Below are 5,694 nucleotides of genomic sequence, written 5' to 3' on the forward strand. Positions count from 1 at the left end.
GTGGAAATCCACAGGAGAGCAATAAAAATAGAAAATTAAGGAGTTATCTCCCCTATAATAACAAAGACGAAAGCTAACGATGTCCTAAAGACCTAATAATAGTTATGTATGTGTTTTTTCGTGTTTTGTTCGAAAGGTAACCACTCCTGAAGAAGTGCCAAACGTCTAAACCCAATGGACCAGCCACTGGATAAGTTTGGCACAGAAATGTTAACATAGAGTGGTGAATAAATCGATATATCGAATTTGAAGTCTCTGTCTCTTTTGAATATGAAAATTTAAAAGTTTAAAAACCTTATGATATAAATATAAACTGTGAGAACGACCCTTAAGGAATCTAATTAATGATCTCCTAAGGTAAGTTCTTATGCTATATTGGTAACGGTTGCTACATCCTCTGGGAAAATTATTATATATATATACATACATACATACATACATATATATATATGGGTGATTACACGTGGTTGAATATATACGGAAAGAAATGAGATGAAAAAAACACAGATTTGTTTTAAAATACTAAGGAATATCTTAGAATCATAATAGTAAAAGTATTATACAATACTGTACAAAATAAGAGCTGTATCCGATAAATTGCGAGCAGAGGAGCACCTTCAAGCAACGGGACCAGTAGACCAGTCTTGGTCTCGAGTTATTTCTGCCACTCTTCGATACTGGACATCTCGCCTGCATCGTTAACCAGCTAGAAGAGATGTACTCATGGGGTTAAAAGATTGAAGCAGAGTCCGTTCGAACGGACAGCCATGTTGAAGTGGTGAGGAATATAACTTGTCAGTACAACTAATGTTGATTGCGCGCGCGTGTGTGTGTGTGTAAGGTTATTGTTGGTTCGAATTCGAGCGTAACAACTTTTTTTAGGTTTGAGAACATTTCTACTAATTAGAGAGCCTTGATTTTGTTTTTAAATTTTTGTGAGAAATGTTGCACATAATTTAGTTAAAAATACACCAGCATCTATTCTATATTTACGCATTTGTCTAAAATTGATTTCCAGCCCAATAACAGATGGCAGCATTTCTTCCTGGTACTTTTTTTTTTCCATATACCTCAGAAAGGTGTTGACATGAATGAATCGTTAGAATGTCGAGAAAATGTTTTATATGCTGTTTCTTTCCATTCTGAGTTCGAATCCCACCGGAGTTCACTTTACCTTTCACTCTTTAGACATCGATCGAATAAAGTACCAGTCAAGTACTTAAGTCGATGATATCGACTAACGCCCTCGTTTCTAAAGAGATGGTCTGTAGTTTTTTGGTGTGTTGTAAGCATTTGTCGCGTAAGGACCAAAGCTCTACGATTTAACAATTGCAAATCGGCTCTATTTTCTTTATATTTGGTTACTGTTATTGCACAAAAGCTCTTTATGATATTAAGTATTTTCCACATACATATGTGTATCTCGTCTATGTGTTTTGTGAAACAGTTTTCAAAATTTATGGCCACTCGGAATATGTTTTCCATTTGGGGAATAGAAATGGATATTACACCAATATTGTACTGTGGGTTACATCATTTAATATCAATTCTTCTAATACTTTTAGAGTGATTCGTAGATGACGTCGGTGACTACTTTAGTTTTTTGTTTTTTTATATATATTAATGCAGTTAATATAGTTGTAATGCTGTGATTTTGAAGGATACTCTTTTACTCTTTTACTTGTTTCAGTCATTTGACTGCGGCCATGCTGGAGTACCGCCTTTAGCCGAGAAAATCGACCCCAGGACTTATTCTTTGTAAGCCTAGTACTTATTCTATCGGTCTCTTTAAGCTGAGCCGCTAAGTTACGGGGACGTAAACACACTAGCATCGGTTGTCAAGAGATGGTGGGGAGACAAACACAGACACACAAACACACATACATATATACATATATATACATATATACGACGGGCTTCTTTCAGTTTCCGTCTACCAAATCCACTCACAAGGCTTTGGTCGGCCCGAGGCTATAGTAGAAGACACTTGCCCAAGGTGCTACGCAGTTGGATTGAACCCGGAACCATGTGGTTGGTAAGCAAGCTACTTACCACACAGGCAATCCTATGATACATGGTGAGCTATTGCTTGATGATGTTCGATAAGTGACTAGTGGAGTAGTAAGAAAATAGAAGAGAAATCTATCACAAGAAAGAGATAGGAGGAGATAGGATATTGACTATGAAACAGTTGAGCTAAACCGGATAAATTCTAAATGTTATGAGAAACGTGATTAGTTTCAGTATTTCCAAAGAATCAGCTTTCACAGATGCTTCAAAACGATGCGCTGGAACAAAGCTTAACATAACACCTCACCACCCCACAAAAATATAATCAGTTCATTACTGGGTTCAATTCTCCATAGTGCCAATGAATTTCAACACTTTTAGTGAAAATCTTAATTCTCAACACCATAATGCCACAAATATTTTTAACAAACATTATATAGAAGTTTCTTATTCTACTAAATCTAACCTTTTCTATAAATCATCAAGCATGAACAGCATCAAACTTGACATTTCCTTCTCATCCTAACGTCCACAAACCTGCGATTATATTCACTTCAATGAACGTCCTCTCTGTCGTAAACGCAATGTTAAATAACTTCATTGTTACGTAACGGATGCAACTAACACAGTGTCTAGATTATACATCACATTAACTTCTAATTTTTTTCAAATAACACATTTAACACCAGTATTCTTTTCATAATAAATACAGAATCGCCGAAACTACTTTGTCTTGATTTATCTGGACTCTTGAATCTTATGATATAATGTTATCGTATAATAATAACTTGATGTCGCAGTAATAATGAATCGTCGTGGAAACAATTTGATGTCATAGTATAACATACTATGACATCAAGCAGAGAATAACAAGTTTTGCCAAATCTTATTCTCATTGTGTGGAGGCGCAATGGCCCAGTGGTTAGGGCAGCGGACTCGCGGTCATAGGATCGCGGTTTCGATTCCCAGACCGGGTGTTGTGTGTGTTTATTGAGCGAAAACACCTAAAGTTCCACGAGGCTCTGGCAGGGGATGGTGGCGAACCCTGCTGTACTCTTCCACCACAACTTTCTCCCACTCTAACTTCCTGTTTTTGTTGTGCCTGTAATTCAAAGGGTCGGCCTTGTCACACTGTGTCACGCTGAATATCCCCGAGAACTACGTTGAGGGTACACATGTGTGTGGAGTGCTCAGCCACTTGCACGTTAATTTCATGAGCAGGCTATTCCGTTGATCGAATCAACTGGAACCCTCGACGTCGTAAGCGACGGAGTGCCAACAACATCCTCATTGTATCAAGCCATGCTTACTTTTCATTTCGATATCATACGGAATATTATTTGTCGATCTTTTCCTCTTTAATATCCATTCAGAACTAATGACTCTTTGTTTGCATAAACGCTCTACATCGCTCAAATATTTTAACTTTTTATCCGACAAATGAAAGTTGCTTTTCCTTAGACGTGATTTCTTCTCTAACAAACTTCCCGATGAGATGCCTTATTACGCAAAGATCACGCTCTAATTTCTTTTAACCCAATCGTTTTCAAAATATTTGCATCACGAATTGCTTTAGTCTTAATATTTTTAATTCGCCCATATTTATCAATCCAGCTGGCTCACTCAATTTCTCTACCCTTTTTTTTTCTTTACATATTTTTCTCCAACCCCGTCCCTCTCCCTCTCTCTCTCTCTCTCTCAATCTCTATCTTTCACAGTCTCTCTCTCACAATCTCCCTCTAACAATCTCTCTTTCACAATCTCTCGCTCTCTCTCTCTCTCTCTCTCTCACACACACAATCTCTCTCTCTCTCTAACAATCTCTCTCTCTCTCTCTCGATCTTTCTCTCCCTCTCTCTCTCCCTCTCCCTCTTCCTCTCCCTCTCTCTCTCCCTCTTTCTTCCTCAAAGCCAAATTAACACTAAATATATAATATTCTCTCAAGCATTTTCATTACAACTTGATAATGCGGAAGATAAAACTACTTCAAAAGTAATCATGAATCTTTTCATTTTCATCTTCATAAAAATTTTATATTGTTCTATTTCTAGTGTTGAGTTCTTTGTTGTCTGTACTTCTCCAGTACAATGGGATTATTCTAACATATCTGTGTATATATGTTCGTGTGAATATGTATGTGTGTGTGTTTTTATGTAGGTATGTAGGTAGGAGGGTATTACTATTTTTTTTTTATTTGTTTCTATTCTTGTTGGTAGTTGCTGCTTTAACCAATATTACTCATACTAAATTTTAACAAATATATAATCCCCTTTGAAAAGAAATGCCAAATTTATATTTTCTGCCAAGTCACAAGACTCGTGCAGTCAACGAACTTCTGTTAACTATACAAATGATAGCATAAATTCTAATGTGGAAAAGCAAAAGGAAAGAAATAAAGAAATCAGAATACTTTGACTTTAAAAAAAAAAAGACATAGTTCTGACATTCTCAATCATGCCAAGAAACGTTTTCAAATTATTTGATTCTTTTATCAATATTTTGAATACGAAATATCAAAAGTTATGATAATAAAAAGACCACTGAATCCATCCTTCCGACTCTGTTGGTATCTTTCTATCTAGCTATCTGGTTGTCTATCACTATTTCTATCAAGCCATCTCTATCTATCTTATATATCTATCTGTTTCTATAGCTGTTATATTTGTGTTTTTGTAGATTGTTTTTTGGGGGTTTTTGGGGGTTTTTCTAACTTTTCAGCATCCACTCTTTCGTTCATTTTCTTCCTTTCACTTTTATTCCCGTCTCGTCTGCAACCTTTGATAATGTTATTTCATGGTTGTCGTTTGGTGACACGAAATTTCGACAAATGCGGAAAGAAAAGAGACTTCATTTTTGTTATCTATTTTCCCTAGCAAAATAATAACTATCTTGTTCAATTCTTCTCTATCATTTCCCGCTTCTCTTACCTGCATTTATTCTTTATCTTATTTCCTTCAATCTCTTTCTCTCTCCCTCTCCCTCTCTCTCTCATTATGTTTCTGTTTATTTATCTATCTATCTATCTATCGACTTTCCTGTCTTTCAGTTTATTCAAAAAGAAGAGCAGCAACGAGTCTTTTTCTTTTTCACCATCAATTTATGTGCAGACATGAGGTTAAGCGTTCAAGAGCATGGTTGTGTGTTATTTTAGCTTGAGTGTAAGTGTATACTCGAGTGTGTAAGTACGCGTGTACGGTTATCTACAACTGTGGAGACGCAATTGCCTAGTGATTAGGGTAGCGGATTCGCGGTCGTAGGATCGCGGTTTCGAGTCCCAGACCGGGCGTTGTGAGTGTTTATTGAACGAAAACACATAAAGCTCCACGAAGCTCCGGCAGGGTGTGGTGGCAAACCCTGCTGTACTCTTTCACCACCACTTTCTCGCACTCTTTCTTCCTGCTTCTGCTGTGCCTGTATTTCAAAGGGCCGACTTTGTCTGCTGTACCTGTATTTCAAAGGGCTGGCCTTTCAAAGGGCCACGCTGAATGTCCCCGTGAACTACGTTATGGGTACACGTGTCTGAGGAGTACGCACCCACTTGCACGTTAATTTTACGAGCAGGCTGTTCCGTTGATCGGATCAACTGGAACACTTGTCGTCGTAACCGCCGGAGTGCCCCGAATATCTATAACTGATTCTTTATACTTCCCAACAGAAATCATTTAACCACTTCTTTACTATTCA

The sequence above is a fragment of the Octopus bimaculoides genome, chromosome 4, assembly GCF_001194135.2.
Source record: "Octopus bimaculoides isolate UCB-OBI-ISO-001 chromosome 4, ASM119413v2, whole genome shotgun sequence".
Taxonomy (NCBI): Eukaryota; Metazoa; Mollusca; class Cephalopoda; order Octopoda; family Octopodidae; genus Octopus; species Octopus bimaculoides.